Here is a 21,094-nt window from a genome sequence, read left to right as displayed (position 1 = left end):
GCGTGCATTCCCACCAACAGTGTAAGAGGGCTCCCCTTTCTCCGCATCCTCGCCAACATGATTCTGTTGCGAAGGGCCGTCCTGTGCATTGTAGGGTGTTCAGCAACATCCCTGACCTCTACCCACTCGATGCCAGGGGCATGGCTGCCCCCAAGTTGTGACAGACACAAAACATCTCCAGACATTTCCCCGTATGTTCCCTGTGGGGCAAAATTGCTCCCAGCTGAGAATCACTGCCTTATATGATAATCATGGGATGTTAGGAAGGTGATGGCAAAAAATATTCTTTGCTCCCTATAGACTGCATATTAAACACACTGAGGTAGCAGTAGAATCAGGAAATCATCTTTTCTTGATAGTTAATAGTAACTTTTCCAGGTGATGGGGATTAAAGGGTACACTTACCATGATGAGCACTGAGTAATGCATATAATTGTTCAATCACTATATTGTACACCTGAAACTAGTGTAACACTGTATGTTAAGTATTCTGGAATTCAAATAATAAATAAATAAATAAATAAATAAATAAATAAACAAACAAACAAACAAACAAACAAGAAAGCCACCACTTGCCCTTGGACCCATAACTGGGGTCAGACCTCAGCATGCTCCAGAGATGCAAGCAAAGTCTGGCCAGGAGGAAATGACTTACACTCAAAAAGAATTGCAAGATTTTGCCCATTCACATCAGCAGACACCTGCAGAGTGTACATGAGAACAGGTTCTGATGGCAGGAGACTAAGGAGCACGGAATACAATGCTGGGTTGGTCCTAGTTTATCAATCAGGGTGTATTGATGAGTGATTCTGGGTTTAATATAATAACTCATGCAGATGAAAGTGGCTCTAACGGTTTACTTTGTGGGTTGGCTAAAATTAAACTCAACCATGGATTACTTTTAATGAGGCTGAGTTCCCAGAACTACCCTGGGAAACTGCAGAGGATACATCCAAAGGCTTAGGAAAATAGAATATACTGGAATGCATCACATGCACACACAGATACACAGACACAAGCACACATACAGACACACACAAACATCACTGCATCCACAGAGAGTGCCCAAAGACTCTTTCTTAGTTACTGAGAAACGAGAACATCAATGTCCTCAAAAAGTTGTGTGGTGGCTATTCTCTGTGGGCCCAGTCTGGTGACTCAGATGGGCATGATGGGATCCAGAACAGCAGGGGCCAGGTGACTGACTTGAAGACACGTGGGCATATGTACACATGGGTGGCAAGGATAAGGCGGTCATCAGCATGTTTGACCCACAGGAATCTAAGGTGGTGGCTAATGGATCAGAGCATCCTTTGCGAGGAAAGAGATGAGTGGTGCCCTAAATTGTTCCTTGATCTATAGAACTAGAGCAAATGGTGGCCAGAATGGAGGGGTAGCTCCTCACCCCGTTTCCAAGCTCAGGACCTGCGAGGTAGCTGGACCGACAAGCTCGGCTCCTCCCACCCTCCCTCACCCCGGACCCCTCACCTCCCTCTTTGTGTTGTTATCCTCCAGAGTCTTAGCTCTATCTGCACTATTTTCTCCCTTTATGAAGCAACGAGCTTCTATACTCCAGGCATTGCTCTAGTTTGGGGGGTTACGTAAGTGAACAAAACGAGATCCCCGCCTTGTAGAGCAGCCCTGTGTTTGTCTGGTTTATTACATAGCTCCCTGATTGTATTGTCCTCGAGAGCAGGGATTTCGTCTGTCTTGTGCACGGCTGTGTCCCTAGCATCTAGAAAAGCACCAGGTATACCCGAGGTGCTCAGTAATAGGTGTTGAATGAATGACTAGATCATCTGCTTCCAGTCGAGAAAAGTGTCTGTCTCTCTCATGGTTTCCCCTTCTTGCTGGCATCTTTGAGCCTCAGCCTTGCTCACTCAATCTGATCATACCCCAGACCAAACCTTGGTCATGGTAAGCATCTCCGTCAAGTCCATGGGTGACAACACAGGGACAAGTGGCCCGAGTGGTTTCCAAATCAAGACGACGATCAGAATCACTTAGGGGAGCTTTGAAAGAGCACAGATCCCAGGGCATAGCTCTCTGACATTCTAACTCTCTCGGCTTGGGATAGGGTCCAGGAATCCGTCAAAGTACCCAGAGTAGAGCACTGATCCCCCCACACACACTTGGCATCCTTGCTCTATCTTTGCTCTTTTCCAGAAGCATCAGTGGGATCCCTCTTCTTCCCCAGAGCCCGAGTCTGAGAAGGACCAAGAGTATTTGGGAACACAGGAGACTGGAAAAGAGAACAGAATATTCCTCTTAAACTGTAGATGCATTACTAAACTAAATGTCCCTGGAGAAGTCTTCCCATCGTGCCAGCTGAGACATCTCTCGAGCCGTGGATTTCTTTTTCACCCTAAATACAGAAAGAAAAAGCTGCAACCAGCATTTGCAGGTGTGACAGTTTATGCATAAGCGATGTGACACCTCAAGATGCAGAGATTCCTATTTTTCAGCAACTGTGGGTAATTAATGACATTTGCCTCTGATTTTCCCATCCACAGTTCCCAAGATGGAATCAATCAGAGGTTCTGAGAGCTTTAAGAGCCGAATAAGAGTTTCATCCTGAAAGCATCGCTCTCCTCTGCATCACGTCAGAGCAAGCCCAGGGAAGGGCCTCTTTGATATGAATATTTTAGGATGAGAGGAAGGTGCAATGATCTCATTGTGAAGGAAGCTCAGTCCCTCGAGGTCATCCGCAGAGCTGGAAACGATTCACGTTGAGAACACTGACCTTCAACATTTTCTCTGCTGCGCATTTAAGCCTCAGCCATGGGCTAACCCAGCAGTCCACATTGGGAGCATGGGAGGCTCGGGTTTCTGATCTGGACTTACTGGATATAGATGTGCAGGCTGGGATGCTGATTACAGGAGCCAGTGCAAAGACATAACATGTTACACTGAACTCGGGAGCCTGAGCTGCACGGGCACCGGGGCCGTGGGGGCTGTGTGCCCAGCTGTGGGGAGCCTGAGCAGAAGGTCACGACTGGGTCTGGTCACAGCAGCAGGGGGTCAGTGGTGAATGTGGGAGAGGACGAGGGAAACCCAGTGCAGATACGCACAAAGAAAAAATAATTTGGGCTGAACTCCCAGGTTGCTGACACTCTAGCTGCCATGAGGAGGGAAGGGGTAAGAATTCATACATAATGTCAGCAATAAAATAACGTCCTGTTTTACAAAACCATGAAATACACTGAAGACCAGCCTTAGTCTTTTATAAATCCAAGCAGATCTCATGAGTGAATGAAATCTATTCCATTACTCTTTTTTTAAGACAAAATAAAGAAGAGAAGCTTTCAGTGAAGTGATGAAACTCCTTAAAATCACTATCACAACACCCTCGACGATCTCACAACAGGGAGGGTATTTTTCTACATTGAAACATGAAAAATTCTGCTCAAGGAACCCAATGAATGCAAAATGACTCAAAGCTCGATCCCGGATGTCAATAAAGAATGAACAAGTAGGGGCGCCTGGGTGGCACAGTGGTTAAGCATCTGCCTTCAGCTCAGGGCGTGATCCCAGTGTTATGGGATCNGAAATTCTGCTCAAGGAACCCAATAAATGCAAAATGACTCAAAGCTCGATCCCGGATGTCAATAAAGAATGAACGAGTAAAATTCTTCTCAGGCTTAACATTAGAGGTATTGAGAATTTTGCAAGGCTGAACCATAGATGGTTATTTTTTTTATGTACAGTGCTTCCAGAGGGAGTAAAGATAAACATATTTTTTAAAAAAAGCAAACTACTACAAGTGTTATATATTGAAAATCATAATCATTATTCTTGCTTTCCAATATTTAACAATTAAGCATTCCTATCTTGGCCATTTTAATANCTCAGGCTTAACATTAGAGGTATTGAGCATTTTGCAAGGCTGAACCATAGATGGTTATTTTTTTTTATGTACAGTGCTTCCAGAGGGAGTAAAGATAAACATATTTTAAAAAAAAGCAAACTACTACAAGTGTTATATATTGAAAATCATAATCATTATTCTTGCTTTCCAATATTTAACAATTAAGCATTCCTATCTTGGCCATTTTAATATGGGATAGTTAATGTGATATATTATGTGTTATGACATTTGTCCCCTATCAGGTGAGCTCTGCTCTCCTTTGAAAGGACCAAGATTATCAGTAGACGAGCTGGCTCTGCAGTGAAAGCTTGGGACCCTTGTGTCCCTTACAGCCTTGTGTCGCTGCATCCTATTTCCCCATGGGGCTCTGCTACCTATTCTAGTCATCACTTGGATGCAAGCAACAGAGAAAGTGAGAAAAACTAAGGACTGACCTGCACAAATGGAATATTCCTCACTCTTCTTCAATTGTACTTGGAAGGCAGATGCCTCAAAAGAATTTGCTTCCAGCTCTGACATCTCTTGTGAGAGCCACATGCATTTATCCAACCAGCAAGTTTACCCCTCTTTTTTTAATTTAAATTGAATTAGCCAACATATAATACACCATTAGTTTTGGTATAATCTTCAATGATTCATTAGTTGCATATAACACCCAGTTCTTAAAACTTGCCAGAGTTCACCCCTGAACGAATAGCACCAATATTCAACCTGTTTTTCACATTTCTTCTTTCCCCTCTAGTTTTAGTTACCTCACTACCTTTTAGTGGCGATTCTAAATATTAGAGCATGCCCCCTTGACTTTTTAAAGTCTAATATGAATTATGATTTTCTGCCACTATCCAAACACTATTACAACATGTGAACTCCATTAGTCACTTAATGTCTTAATTATTGTCATGCATTTTAACTCGATACACATAATTTCGATCCCAAGACACTGTTATTATTCCGTACAGTTGATACTCATTTATATTTATCGCTTCTATTGCTCTTCAGTTCTAACCGTATTTCTGTTTCCAATGGGATCCTTCTTCTTTTACCTGAAGAACTCCCTTTAGAATTCCTTCAGGGAAGTTCTGCTAGTGACAAAATCTCTCAGTTCTTATTTATCTAAAAATGCCTTTATTTCACATAGTCTTTTAAAAGACATTTCCATAAGACACAGAAATCCAGGTTGATCCTTATTTTCTTCCAGCACTTTAAAGATGTTATTTTTTTTCTTATCATCTGAATTCCACCATATTCATTGAGAAGCCAGTTGCTGCCTTACTTTTGCTCCTTTGAGCATAACGTGTATAATTTTTCCCTCTGGATCCCTTCAAGGATTTTCTCTTTGTCTTTTGGTTTTTGAAATTTTACTTTGAATTTGTCCAGATTGAGAATCACAGAGCTTCTCAATATGGACTGAATGTGTGTCACCTGTTATTTCGTCCTGAAATACTGTTGGTGTCCCTTCCCTACTATCTTCTTCCAGGACAACAATGATCTATTAATTTCATGTGTTTCTTAATTTATTTATATACGTTCAACTTTTTGCCTTTCTGTGCTTTAGACTGGATATTTTCTACTCTCTTAGTTTGAATTTGCTAATTCTCTCTTCTAATTGCTTATAATTGCCATTAAGCTCGTCTAAGGGGCTTATAATTTATTTATTGAATACTTCAGTTCTAGAGTTTCCACATAATTCTATTCTATCAGATTTGGTTCTTAATAGTATTCTCCACTCTGCCATTTATTTTCTGGAACATAACCTGTTGGGAGAGGCAATCTCTCATGGGCCTTAAGCATCTCTTTCTGTTCTTGCTGGGGATGCCAAGAATGAAAGGTACTGGCCACCCTCTACCTGGGCTATTTCTCAAGATGGTGTTTACAGCTAGCAATTTTCAGGGGTGATGTCACATCACTGTCCAGGACAGAGAGTAGGCTCTCTTACTGACAGTGATACGTGGTGGATCCCTAGGGTCAGTGTTCCTTAGCCGTGCAAGCGCACTGCGTGTGTAGCATTCCTCTGAGTCATGTTACCTTGTCCCTGAGGAGCTTGGGAGCAAAGAAGCAATGCAAATACGCAGAATGCTCAGGCTGCCTGCTGAGCCAGTGCGATAAAGTCCTTTCTCTGACCCTGGAGCCTTATGTCCTCATGTCGCCTGCCAGCATCCATGAAACATAGCAGATGATGGTATTATCTTGTTAGTAAGGTAAAATCAAATTTGAGACCAGACAATCAAGCAAAGGTATTTTGATCCACATGTGTGGAAACTCTACCATCTGAGGGTATGTTTCTAATGTCCTCTTGTCCTTGTCCCTCTTTATTGATATGTCTGGTAATTTTTTCTTGAAAGTCAGACATTGTCTATTAAAAGTAGCAAAGGCTCTAGAACACATTATCTTCCTCCAGGGAAGGTTTTCCTATATTCTGGTAGCCAAGGTGTATTGAAGCAGACCACCTAAATCCAACTAGACATTAAACAGATTTGAGGCAAAGTTGCAATTTTTGTAAGTCCCTGTTGTCTCTGGTTCATCTCTGCTCCTGAGATATAGCTTTCCATGGGTTCTGAGTGCAAGCCAGGGACACATACTGTGTATCTGGGCCTCTCCTCCTTGATAAGTCCTGACCTCCAATTTTTGTCTCCTGAGCACCTTGAGCCTGCCGAAACCTCCTCTTGGCTTTCAGTAGCTTTCTACTCAGCTTCTTAAATCTAGCCCAACACAGCTCAATCATTAGGCGAATACCTTAAGGGGGAAAACCAGTAAAGGTCGGACTTGCTTCTCCATGCCATGCTTATTTCCAGGACCTTGGCATCTTTTATTCTGCCTTTCTTGGCAACTTCAAATTACAAATTTTTGTTCTGCAACTTCATGCTAAAAGTTCAGCTGGTTTCTCTGCCTTTTATCTAGGGATCTGTTCCTGGTTTCTCAACTCCTCATTCACTGTAAATGCTCTGAGGAGAGAAGTGGCTCATAAAGTCTGCTTATTTCTCGGTAAGTCCCTTCCCTCTGAATTATTTGTCCTTCATGTCTTAGTTGATTTAGCATTTCTTCAATGTCATTAGTAGGATTTTTAAAAATATATTCAATCTGTCTTTTCTCAATTTTTCAGGAAACCATTGATCTGCCACAAGCCAGAAACCGAATAGTCACTTCTGATATGCCCTTCTCCTTTACCTTCTAAAAGCAATACTTCCTGTTTCTCCAATCATTCCACTTTCTCCATCTCCTGCAGCATTACCATTTTGTCTCTTACCTATGTTACTGATGTGTCCCCATCCAATCTTTTCTCCTTAATCTGTTCTCTAAAAGCAAGCACAGGAACGTTACATTAAAACAAAGTATTAGTTTTCTATTGCTTCATAACAAGTTGCCATGAAGTTAGGGACTTAAAGCATTACAGTGCATCATTTCACAGTTTCCCTGAGTCAGAAATTCAGACACAGCTTAGGTATGTCCTCTGCTCTGGGTCTCACCAGGCCACAGTACAGTCATCACATGGGCTGTGTTTTTATCAGAAAGTTTGACTGGATAAGAATACATTTCCAGGATCATTCAAATTGTTGGTGGGATTTGTTTCCTTGCAGCTGGATGAGGGCGGGCCCCAGGTTTTTGCTAGCTGACCTCTAGAAGTGGTCCTCGGGTCCTGGAGGTCTCGCTCAGTCCCTTGCCATGTGGCCTTCTTCAACATGCCTGCACACTTTATCCAGCCAGCAAAGATAATTTCTTGCTCTAGTGTGTTTAGGTGGAGTCTTGTATGATACAATGGCATCATAAGAGTGATATTTTATCACTTTTTCCACATTCTATTGGCTAGAAGCAAGTTGCAGGTTCCACCCACACTCAAGGAGAGGGGACTATACTGGGTGTAACACCAGGAGGCAGAGATCATCTTGGAAGTCTGCCGGTCACAAATTATACAACATTAGCTTCTTCAGATTAAAACTCTCCTTGGGCTCCTGGGTGGCTCAGTCAGTTAAGCAGTTAAGCTGAGTTAATCTCAGTTCAGTTCTTGATCTCAAGGTCATGAGTTCAAGCCCCACGTTGGGCTCCATGCTTGATATGGAGCTTACTTCAAACAAACAAACAAACAAAAGTAACTCTCCAATGGCTTCCTATTGCTATTAGGAAAAAAAATCTTTAGGATGACTTATAAAGACCCACATGATCTAAACCTAGCCCTCTATTTTCATCTCATGTTGTGCCACCCCTCATTATCAGTACTCCAGCCACAGTTTTAGTCCTTCATGGTTGCCCTATTCCTTCTTATCACAGGGCGTTTGCACAGGCCCTTAATTTTTACTTGGCAAATGCCAGTTGTTCTTAGTTTCCATTTAAGCCTAATTTCCTCTAGGTCTGTCTCCTCGACATTCCTAATCAGGAAAAAAATCCCATGTTATGTGATCCCAGATGCATCTCCTTTGAGACTTCCCATAGAGCACCCACTTGTTTACCATGGTTTTGTTTCATCGGCCTCCTCTAGGGACTCAGCTCCATAAACAGGAGCCATCTCTGGTTTGGTCCATTGTATCTTGCATGCAGGACACCCTTGGGATGCATTTGCATTTGCTGAACACTGGGTCAACAGATGAACTCAGGCTTTTACCCCAGCTGCATCAGGTATGTGCAACTATTAATACAGTGGTGTTTCAACGACTAATTATCTATCGTTTCAGATGTTACTTTCACAAGAACCTAATAAGGAGAAGGGGTAATTATCAGGGAAAGATTTGAGCATCTCTGTGAAGAAAACCTCACCTCTAAAAATATCCAGGTTCTACCAAATTTCTTTTCACTATTCAGGCATGCACTGTGGAATATATGGAATAGTGCAGAGGACCATGGGGAGGGAGGGAAAACTGAAGGGGGGGGAATCAGAGAGGGAGACAAACAATGAGAGACAAACTGAGGGGTGCAGAAAGGGAGGTGGGTGGGGGATGGGGTGAATGGGTGATGCGCATTAAGAAGGGCATGTGTTGTGACGAGCACTGGGTGTTATACGCAACTGATGAATCATTGAACACTATATCAAAAACTAATAATGTACTATATGTTGGCTAATTGAATTTAAATAAAAAATAAAATTAAATAAATAATACCAAATATGAATCCATTTTATTAGATTCAGCAAACATAAAATTGTCCTCTCAAATTAAGATAAAGATCTCTAAATGCTTACTCTCAATTAGTATACTTACTTCACTGTAGACCAGTGGCAAACAATTTACACATCAGCAGAGATCTGACTGGCACCATGGTCTACTTCCTCAGTGGCTATGAATTCTGTGTTATCTGTGGAACTGTCCAGTGTATCCCGGATGCCTCTTGCAGTGGATACAATTTTCCACAAAAAAGAATCTAGTCAGAGTACTTCCGAAGCCAGCTGGTTCTTGAGAAGAGACCCAGGATGAAACAGAGGCCAAGAAGAAAATGCCTCTTGCCAGGGGTATTTTCCCACAGCTGAGGTCTGATCATGATATCCTCATGATCAATGCCTTCAATAGCATTGATAACCTTCAAATTTTATCTACATTCCCTATTGGACTTGAAAGGCCCTCTATAATCAAGACCCAACCAGCTTTTCCAAACCTGTCTCCTATCACACTCTGCTATGGACTGAATGTTTGTGTTCCCCCAGAATTCTTATTCCTAATTAAATCCTTCATCCCTATTATGTGCTGCTGGCTCACTCTCTCTCCTTCTGTCTCTCTTTGTCTCTGTCTCTCTCCACACTCTGAGGAAAGGCCATGTGAGCACAAAGCAAGAAGGCAGCTGTCTACAAGCCAGAAACTGACTCTGCTGGCACTTTATTTTTTATTTTTTTAAAAGATTTTATTTATTTATTTATTCATTTATTTATTTATTTGACAGAGAGAGAGAGACAGCCAGCGAGAGAGGGAACACAGGAATTTTTTTAAAAGATTTTATTTATTTATTTATTCATTTATTTATTTATTTGACAGAGAGAGAGAGACAGCCAGCGAGAGAGGGAACACAGGAAGAGGGAGTGGGAGAGGAAGAAGCAGGCTCCCATCGGAGGAGCCTGATGTGGGGCTCGATCCCAGGACTCTGGGATCACGCCCTGAGCTGAAGGCAGATGCTTAACGACTGAGCCACCCAGGCACCCCCTCTGCCGGCACTTTAAACTTGGACTTCCCAGTTTCCCAGAGTTGTGGGAAATGAAATTCTGCCTTTTAAATGACCCAGTTGATGGTATTTTGATAAAGCAGCCCCAGCTGAATAAGACACACTTCTCTAAATTCCAGGCTCTCCTGGGCACGTCACTGTTCCTCACACACAAACTGGGCTTTTCCATTTGGGTGCCTTTACTCATTCCCATCTCTATCATCTCGTGTCCATGTCTGAAGAGTTTTTCTCACTATTAAACACATACAGGCCTTCATCGATCCTTAAAAACTGAATGAAAAATGTGAGGATGCTTGGGAACGTCTAAGCAAAGTAACAGCAATTGATTTTTTAAAAGGAACACACAAATATTATATTCTCCGTGAATGTCACCACCATTAAAGTATATGATATAAAAATAAAAGTCAAAATAGACTGTCATTAGATATTCATAGTGGGGATTTTACATTTTACATGAAACTTTGTTCTTTTCCCCACTGTTAAATACAGAATAAAAATGTTTAGAATTAACAATAATAAATCTTATCCATTTTTAGGGCCAACATCAAATGTTATCTAGGGCCCGATAGATTGCATTGATTTTTCTTCCCGGAGTCCCAGTGGCCCCCAAATTAGGTCCACTGTCCTCACTTCTGCCCCTGTTTGCACACAGGCCACTTCTCAGGATATGAACTGGTAAACAATGGCCTTCCTTCTACAAAAACCACAGTGTTCCTTTTCCTTGTTTAACTACCTGACTATTACTTCCTATAGGGAACCGATGGGGAATTCAGAAAAGTTTGAAGACAATTCCAAATATTCGATCAGTGACTATTTCTGGCCCACGTCCCATGGTGCACTGGAGCCACTCCAACTCGCTCCAGAGAGCACTTCTGTGCATTTCCTCCCACGTGCATGTTCAGTAGCCTCAGGTCGGTGTCCTGAAGTCAGCCATACTAGAAATGGACAAACACCATGGACATGGACAAACACCACAGTAGGAACTCCTTTCCGCATGCTCCAGAGAGCCGAACTCTTAAACAGTGACGAGCATACCCCTGTCTATAAGGAGATATAAATGGAGCTGGGCCGGTTGACCAGAGAGACAGCAAGCAGAATTCCTCCACTGTTTGCAAAGAAACAATCACTGCCAATGAATTCCACCAGTTTCTTTTTCTCAGCACCCTATGTCATGGAGTTTGTACGTCTCATTTAGCCCTGCCCCAGACAGCCTGTACTGGGTAGCCTGGGCACATTTGTCTGCCAAATTAATATGACATCGAACGCTCAGTCCATTCCGCTTTGTCTCCCCCATAGAACCTAGATTCATGCTTTCCATCCAGTGCACATTTAATAATATTGGTTGAAGAAATTAGTTGCAAGTGAAATTAGTTTCTGGAGAAGCCCCCATTGAAGGCAGAAGTAATGTGTGTCATCTCCAGGGGTAAGAGAGACATTCAATGTGTCTTAGCTGTCAAACTTGAAAAAGACGCAAGGCGCCGAGATGGTGCATTAATCGAAGTAGACTGGAGCCTCACGTACTTGAGAAATGTGACAGACAGGAACGGGACATCACACAGGAGAGCAAAACACGGGAGGAAGAAAAGAGGCTAAAGCCAAACTGAAACGCGCGCATTTGCAAATCCAGCCTAAATTAAAGGCCAAAACAAGTGATGAAATGAGAAAATGCTTGGAGAGTGTCCTCCAAATGCAATGGATTATTACTGTTACTCTTTTTAATTTGGCTTACTAATGGACTTAATAATTATTGATAACAGCATCGGGCATTTCCTGGGAAATAAAGAGGCGCATTCTGGGAAAACAATCCAAAACAACAACAAAAATAAAACCAAACCAAACAGAAACACGAGAAGCAATGTCAGATGCTAAATAAAATCTAAAAGGAGAAATGAAAAAAATATTATTCATTTATTAGCATAAGCTCGAGGATAATGTTTCACTCTGGGACCAATTACTACAAGGAAGGAGCGAGACAATGGAAGCAATAAACTATTTTTTAAAAGAGCAAAAAAAGGGGGGGGAAACATAAATATAATTAGATAAGATTTATACAAACCAGGATTTCCAAATGAAGGGCGAGAGAACAAAGGTCTTTGAGCGCGTAAAACGAGCACCTCAAGGGGAGAGAGACAGGGTGCGAAGTTGACAAAGTCCCGAAACTGGGAGCACCTATCTCTGAAGCCTCTGGTAAATCATTTCTGTACCCAGGATGCTGTCTCTCTGGGACAAGAAACCAAGTTCGTGGAGGGCAGTGAGCACGCCTTAAGCATCCTAGACCCTCCTTCAGAGGCTGGCTCAGTGCCCCCCACACACACACAATACGTGTTCCACAAACCCCAAGTCATGCCATCCTGCCTCCCCGACACTGTTCTTCAAAGGATTTGCCTTGTCACTTGCCTCTCCTCCCTCTTGGAATAGGTGAAAGGACCATAACAAAGACCGTAACCTTCCCACATCTTTCCAAGCGTGAATGCCTAGCTTCTCTGCAAAAGTGATCAACATTTACCTTCTCTGAATACATTTATTCATTCTGCTGGGAAACTGCATTTAAGGAAAAATGTTTGCTTATGTCTACACCAGTCACTATCCACACACACAAACACACACAGACACAGACACACACACAAAGAAAAACAAACAAAAATGAACACTGCTTACAGAGGCTAACATTTTTTGAGGGCTCAGAACTTCATAACACCAATATTTCAATATGTGCCAAACTAAGTTGGCCAACTGAAGACAAAATCAGGGCCACATTTTTCTGTCTCACTGACCCTCCATCTTATTTAGATTCTCTATCTACTTTCCTCTGAAGTCTGCTCTTCCCTCAGGTATAACTGAGGGCAGCCTCAAAATTTCTGTCCCAGACCCTCTGCTTTTTGCTGCTGAATGTCCCAGCAGCATCATTAACCCCAATGTCTAACTACAAATGATTCCCAAAGGGACAGCCCAGCTACAACCACTCACCATCTCTCAAGTTCCATTTGTGTAGGTACCTATAGGAAAGCTCACAGATTTCTCCCAAACACACAAATCTCATCAGCTGAAATCCAAGCTGATCTTCCTCTCTCAAAACAAACTTTTTGAATCATTCCTTATTACAAAAAGCCTTATCATAGTCACAGGCATCAGGTTTCAACCATCTGGAAACATCTGTACATCTTTTCCTTTGCCCCACGTGTGATCTTTCATAAAACATTACACATGGTGAGTGGATCATTTTAGACCTTTTTAAACAAAAGTTCTTTGGATTGTCCATTTTTGTTCCCTAAAATTATATCCTCAACACTTAATGTCAAGACCCCTACAACCTACGACAAGGCTTCCTTGCCTCTGGGCTATCTCAGCTTGAGATCACCTGTCTGAAGTCAGATTCACTAGAAGCAGAGTCTGAGATGAGAGTTCTTGTTCATGTGACTGATTGAAGGGGTTCTCTCAGGAGAAGGGGAGGAGGGGCAGCTGTATCAGCAGGTGCAGTATGCTCACAAAAATTTCACTGCCAGCCAGAGACCAGCTTGGGTCTGGGAACTCAATGACACAGGGAAGCTTTGGAGAATCAATGACAAGATAGATTCCATCTTGAGTTGATTCCATCTAGAGACGAGGGCACCAGCCATTTGTAAGCTTTTGTCAGTCAGTTTACCTGATGGGGTGGGGTGACTTACCCCATCCCCCCTCCAGAGGGTTCCATTAGTCAAGGGCAGCTCTCCAGAGACAGGACAGTGGTGGGGTACGGTCATCCTCAGAGCAGCATGGGGATGGGTGAGCCTGTGACGGAGGGCATTGGGGCAGGGCACCGACATCCCCGACACCAGTGGTTCTGAAAGTATGATGCCTGGACCAGCAGCAGCACCACCCAGGAATTGTTTGACATGCAAATTCCTCAGCCCCACCCAAGATCCTCTGCGTCAGAAATGCTGGGGTGGGACAAAACGATCTGTGGTTTAGCCAGCCCTCCAGGGGATTCTGATACACACTCAAGTTTGCATCATCGACATCGTCCAGCACAGAGCATGTAAATATGTCTGAAGCCCCGTATGAGTATTGCTCCACAAAGCAAGGGCCCACCGTAACTCTTATTTTTGTCTATGTCAGAAACAAACCCCCAAGGTTAACAATAAAGGCTTTCCACCAAATTAGACCCCTTCTGTCCCCCCAAAAGCCTATCTCAGCCACCCTTTTTTCTTTGTGGCCAGTTTTCGCAGAATCGCAGAGTATTGGAAGAGAACTTTGAGATTAATTAATCTAGCTCCTTCCTTTTTGCAAATGAAATGACAGCGCCCCCCTCACCAAATTGTAAGCATCTTAACCAACATGATACAATGGAACTTGGGTCTCCTTATTGCAAGTTTAATGCTTTTTGTGATGTACTCTGCCAACGTCACTCCGAATTAAGAGAATCCATTATAACAGTCACAACTTGCTCGGCTTTACCTTTATACATTTGTTGTGTTTTTACCTGCAATTAACACACCTGCCTAACATTTTTCAATTGAGTTCCATGAACTCCTCCAGGAAAATATGCATGACAGATGTGGCATATTGTGTTATGTATTTATCAAATATCCACTATCCCCTCCCTACCTCTCTGGGAAGACTAAATTTCCTTGCCCCACTGGCGTTGGCGTTGGCCTTGGCTGTGGAGCAGAAGGAGATGCGATGTACGCAAAGTCAAGGCACACTGTTTGGACCCCAGCACTCCTGTTCTCTGCTACAAGAACAAGTTTCAAGTAGGAGGTGCCCTTGGGACCTGGACCATTGAGACATGTGCATCAGACTTAAACCTGAGTGTTGCAAATCTAACCCAACAGAGCTCTGGCTGGCCCACAGACCCATGGGGGAACGGATGCTTAGTGAAACACCATCTGGTTGTCTGCTGCATCACGGCCACAACCACCACAGGACTCAGTGTGTACTGATCGGATGCTGGAGGCCAGCGTGTTGTATGCGCGGTTCATGCACCAACCCACGTAATTGCACAGTAGCCCTACAAAATGGGTGTCATGATTCAGCTCGTTTTACAAATGAGACAAGAAAAATGACGTAACTTGCCCAAAGCCACATTGATGGGATACAACCAAGACACCTAGGTCTGAAGGTCATTCTGTCCTCTATTCTGTGGGCAACATTTCAGGCATTTGGTTACTTTTGTGTCCCCTCTTCCCTGGGTTCCCAGATTTCCATAGGAATTCCTATAGCTTTGCCCTGATCCCATGGTACTGAGTTGTAAAAAACTCTTAATATATCTCCCTGCCACGTGGAGGGACCAGATATGGCCTGGTCCACATGAGGAGCCTATGAAAAGGAGTTTGATAAGTAATGGTTAAGTGACAGCCTCTGAAGGCCCTAACTTGGCTCTTGGCACCAAGCTGTGGCCTCTCCACCAAGCTCCCAGAGGCAGCAGAGCTCTGTCTCCGTCTTATCAACCAACTCTCCAGGGCCAAGCCCTCATCCTGATGTCTTGGTCTCCTGTGATCTGTCCTCAGAATCTCTTTTCTACCTCCTTTTCCTCCTCTCCCTGAGTTCCACTTCCCCCCTGTCCTTCCCCAAGCCCCAGAGGCAGCAGAGCTCTGTCTCCGTCTTATCAACCAACTCTCCAGGGCCAAGCCCTCATCCTGATGTCTTGGTCTCCTGTGATCTGTCCTCAGAATCTCTTTTCTACCTCCTTTTCCTCCTCTCCCTGAGTTCCACTCAGGCACAACATTCTCTCACCCCTGAACATGCAATTCCCTCCAGCTCGAGTGGCCCTTTCCACTCTAACCACAGGTGCAAATGCTCCCACCCTGAAGGCCCTGTCTGTACACCACTCTCCTCCATCCTCTCAGCTGAGCATCTTCGTCCCTCTTCCAGGCTTCAACGACACATCTCTGACTCCAGTGTGTTTGTGTTTAGCTTTTAGCATTCTGCTCAAGTCAACCAACGCTCTTTGTGAATGCCTGTTTCTGTTGTTGCTATCAGCCTCTTAAAGCTAGGATCCATGTCAAATTCTTCTAGACCATCCGGAAACAGCTAGCACGATGACTTGCAAATAGTAGGCATTTGATAAATATTTCCACCATGCATAAGTGATGGTAAAACTCACTTGCTTAAATGAGGTATTCACTGTGAGCTTGTTCTAAAGGGAGCTGAGTGACGGCGTGCAGCAGGATCCATCACCGAGGGCACATCACCGCCAGCTTCCCATCAGCAGATGTTGCCCATTGTAGAGCAGCACGCGGCCTGGTTCAGGTGCTGTTGCCAAACAGAAGGTTCTCTTGGCAGGAGTGTTGGCACACTCTGTGTTCTGCAGGCTGCGCCCCTGAGCCAGCTCCTCCACTGGCAAATGAGCCTTCTCAGAACTGGCTTGTGCCACCTTCCAAAGGCCTCCTGCCACCCAAACAGATGGGCACAAATGTAAGTGTGCCGGGCAGCAAGCATGTGCATCCGGTTGGAGCTCCCAATAAAAGATTTGTCTCTCATACATGGCATCACCTCGTCCAAACAGCAAAGCACACTGCTGTGTCATACGAGGTGTTGCGAAGGAATTACTCTCGAATTCTAATTTTGGGGCCTATTAATTAGAGTCCCAGATCCGGAAGTGGGAGAGAGGATGGGAAAGAGCTGAAAGAAAAGACCATCTCCCTTTCAAGGTTGGGCTGGTGGCACCGTGGAGCTGGAGAGAGATGCTTTCTCTTTCCAGGTGGAGTTCAGATTTAAGACTGTCAAGCAGCAGCTAAATCCTCGACTAAGACTCCAGTGGCTGCCAGCGAGGCAGCAGGACACGAGACATTTCTCTCAGGGACTGGTGTCTCTCAGGGCCTCCACACACAGGGGTGAATAAAAGTTTAAATGCTTCGCATCTGAGCCAAGATCTGTAAACCATGTTCCAACAGTGTGGGTTCAGAGAGCAGAGGGCACTCTCTAGCCCGCCTTACTGAGAACCTGGTTGCAGTCATGTCCAAACGCAAGCTGAAAACCTTTATTGACTCAGAGGTTATCTTAATCGTCTGATGGCCTGAGCTGGCTAGACAAAACAGTCAGTGGTGGGAGCAGCAACTGTGGCCTTTGGAGGACATTACAATTGTAAAAGCTTGCCATTGACAAAGAAATAATACCACCTACAACTCTAAAGCACTTTAATTCTGTTTTTCGGTTTGGGTTGGCTGCGGGGGGTCTTTGAGACACCAAAGACAGATAGGAACTGTATTGATCTACTTAGTTGATAGATCTTACAAGTAATTTCTGATTTGCGTTTTTGCTTTTCCTTTCCAAACTCTAATGTCCCCATGACTCATTTGGAACACAAGAAGTGCAGCTTGAATCTCCCAGTCGGTCATCTGTAGAACGTGCCAAATAGCTACAGGACCACGGGGAAGCCACATAATGGAGGGCAGATCATCTGGCAAAACAACTGTCCAATGGCCAGCAGGTGACCCAGTTGCTGGACCAATATGCTGCCCAGTAGTGGAAGGTGCTCAATCTCAGAAATGGGCTATAAATGTTCATTCGGAGCAGCACCATTTGGAAGCTGAGAGCCTTAAAGACCTCAGCTCTGCTGGTCACACAAGGGTGTCAGGTGCTTCTCTGTAGATAAAATCCATCCAGTCTACTTACTGTCTGCTTTTTAAAAGTCACTCTTTGTTTCCAGACAGCACCAGACAGAGGCCTGCCTGGGGATTAAGTATCCATCGTGAAGGCGGTTTAGAGACATTAAAAAAGAGTAAGAGAAAAGAAGAAAAGTTTAAACAATCATAGTAGAAGGGATATCTTACCGTGATAGCTTGAGATGTTGCGTTTCTTAGACAATGGAGGGTAATATACAGCCCTACAGTGCATCACGGTGGTACCTGAAAGCTTTTCCTGCAAGAAAAAAATTATATTTAATGATGAGTCCAGCCTTAGCCTCTGGGGTGTTTTACATAAGAGGTTCTGAAGAAATTAGCTTCTAATTTTATTTACTGATACACATGCATTTTTAGATTTTCAAGACTATTCAGGACTCACTTGTTTTTCAGTTAGAGTTAGTCCAAGAGTTTGATGTTAGGATCTTTGGATGACTTAATTTTAGATCATAAGTGTATCCAAACTCAACTTTGCTACCCAGAATTTTTTTTTTTCATTCACTACTCTTTTGGGCAGGAAGTCACTACAATGTTCATTTGTCTGGTAGCAGGATGAATGGCCAACTCCTGGCATATACAAGTTGAAGAAGCTATAATTTGCTCCCCGTTTCCCTTGAAGGTCACTAAATTTAATACTGTGATTGAAACCCAGGGCCTTCTATAAATCTCCAGAGAACTGTGATTCCTAGGAAGGCAGATAATTTGGGCAGATATGTTGACCTGTGCACACATGTTAAACAATTATAAATTGTTTCCTTTCATCTGTCTCAGAAGTAATCTACAGCAAGACTCCAAAATATAAATCCTCTCTAAAATGAGACAGCCAGGGAATAGCCCATGAGGACTGGTAGGTTCACCCACAGTGCTGACACCCCTGTACAGCTTCAGATGATGACAGATGGCACTGATTTTCAGCCTTGGCTTGACTTGAACTGGTGGCTTCTGTCTCTGGCTTCCTTCTTGAAGGCAAACAGCAACAAAAACATGTCTCATTTATTCCATTGGCATCTTTCCCAGTCAATGAATGAGGATGACACTTCTCCCAGGTAACCATCTCAAAGTTTTCTAACTGAGCTAGTTAGTGCAGAAAATGTTTTGCATTGGAAAATACATAATAAAACCATTCTTTTACTTTGTGCCTGGAGGGAAGGTAGGACATTTAAGACAAAGTAGTTCTGCCTTTGCCTCGCCTGGTCCACATAATCTTTGATATCCTAGAATGGAAAATTGGTTGTACCCCTGGATACACATGAAGCCATCAGAGAACTCTAGGTCCTCAAAGTGGGGGAACTAGGGGTGCATCTGCAGGAATATAACTTTGTTGGGGTAACAGAGGCTCCTGGCAGGACCCAAATGGGTGTGTAAAAATATCTGAGGCAGAAAAAGGGAGGCAGAGTGACCAATAATGGAGGATCACGATAGGAGACAATGTTTGAGAGCAACGAGAAGGCCAGAGGTACTAACAAGCACTGAATCCCAAATCCACGTCCCGATAATTCCGATTGGCCTAAATTAAAAGGGTTCTCCTTCTTTTTAATTACTCTTCATTTCAGTATAACTCACGCCATCTCCCTATATTAGTTTGCTAGAGCTTCTGTAACAAAGTACCACAAACTGGGTGGTTTAAACAACTGAAATTTATTGCCTTACAGCACTGGAGGCCAGAAATCCAAGATCAAAATGTTAGCAGAGTTGGCTCCCTCTGAGGCTATGACCCAGGACATTCTCTTGGCTTCTGAAGGTCAGCTAGATAGAATCTTTGGTGTTCCTTGGTGTTCCTACAAAGAAACATCACCCTGATTTCTGTCTTCATGTTCACATGTCATTCTCCTTGTGTGTGTGTGTGTGTGTGTCTTTGTGTGTAAATTTCCCCTTTCAATAAGGATACCAATCATATTGAATTAGCAGCTCACCCTGTTCATTATGATCTCATCTTAATCAATTATATCTGCAACAACCCTATTTCCAAGGTCATATTCTAAGGTATTGAGGGTTAGGACTTCAATATATAAATTTGAAGAGGGCACTATTCAACTCGTAACACTCCCTAAAGTAACATTTCTGTAACAGTCTGTATCTTCCTTCTCGGGCGGAGGGATCAGGGCCTCACTAATCAGAGTTATAATAAGGGACAGAGGCTGTTTGATGTAATATAAGACCACAGATTCAGGGACGTGCTCAAACTGCAGAAGCAAAAAGGAAATCAGAAGCCCATTAGCTAAAAAAAGAAAGTCTGATGCATTGCCAATTCAAAAGGACCAGAACCAAGTATCAAAGTTAAGATAAGAATAAAGGAAGTTGTAAAATTGGATTCAACATAAATATACAAAAAGCAGGGAAGGGTAAATAAATGTATAATTATCAAACAAAAGTTTTGGTATTTTCTCACTTCAAAGGCCTACTGATGCTTTTATGGACTGATTTACAGCCGATCTCAACCAGGGTTGAGAATCCTACATTAACAGGAATTGAGTTCTACTTTCTCAAATCCTCAGACACCAACTCTTTGAAAAGGAAAGACACTAAGTTTATACTGTGATAAATTAGTATGAAGGTTGTGATTTCTAAGATAGCTCTTAAAAAGAGACAGAATATTTTACTGAAAATCCACAGCTCTTATACCATTAGGTAAAATAGACTTTAAGGCAACAAATATTTCTACAGATAAAGAGGGTTCTCTTATAGTTATAAAGGATTTAATTCATCAGGAATACATAAACATTNAGAGACAGAATATTTTACTGAAAATCCATGGCTCTTATACCATTAGGTAAAATAGACTTTAAGGCAATAAATATTTCTACAGATAAAGAGGGTTCTCTTATAGTTATAAAGGATTTAATTCATCAGGAATACATAAACATTTTAATTCATATGTGCCTATAGTGGGCTGAATGGTGGCTCCTAAAAAGATATTTCCCCATCATAATGTCCAGAACTGGTAAATGCTACCTTATTTGGAAAACTTATCCTGAGGATGATCAAAAATAATTAAAAGCAAGAAAACCCATACGGCCAAGATCAAGAATTAAAAAATCCTAAACAAATATCAGTACATTGATTCAGCAATTTATTTTTTTTAAAATAGGGTACCTAATGTTCAAGAATACATCCAGTGGGTTTTTAAAAAAAAAAGATTTATTTATTTATTTAAGAGAGAGGAAGGAAGAGCAGTAGGAGGGGCAGAGGGAGAGAATCTTCAAGCAGACTCCCCCCCGAGCATGGAGCCCTACATGGGGCTCCATCTCATAACCCATGAGATTATGACCTGTGCCGAAGCCAAGAGTCAGACACTTAACTGACTGAGCCACCCAGGTTCCCCATCAGTGTGTTTATTCTAAGAATGCAAGCTTGATTTAATATTAGAAATTAATGTTCCTCATCTCAAATAGATACAGATTACCCCAGTAAATGCTGCTGACAAAATTCAACATTTAGTCATGAAAAAAATCATATATATATAGCATATATACATATATATATATATATA

At 42.8% G+C, this 21,094-nt stretch overlaps 1 long non-coding RNA gene across 1 annotated transcript; it reads right to left on the bottom strand.

The window, feature by feature from the left end:
- Positions 1 to 1,609: 1,609 nt before the first annotated feature.
- Positions 1,610 to 13,809, bottom strand: LOC117801607. Its single transcript, XR_004624350.1, has 3 exons — positions 13,669 to 13,809; positions 7,113 to 7,161; positions 1,610 to 2,365 (listed from the first exon to the last, which is right to left on the bottom strand). It is a non-coding gene; the product is annotated as an uncharacterized LOC117801607 (long non-coding RNA).
- Between the last annotated feature and the right edge of the window lie 7,285 nt (positions 13,810 to 21,094).

This window comes from Ailuropoda melanoleuca, chromosome 3, assembly GCF_002007445.2.
Source record: "Ailuropoda melanoleuca isolate Jingjing chromosome 3, ASM200744v2, whole genome shotgun sequence".
Taxonomy (NCBI): domain Eukaryota; kingdom Metazoa; phylum Chordata; class Mammalia; order Carnivora; family Ursidae; genus Ailuropoda; species Ailuropoda melanoleuca.
The sequence above is the reverse complement of the archived record's forward strand: the minus strand, read 5'-3'. Positions and strand labels throughout refer to the sequence as shown.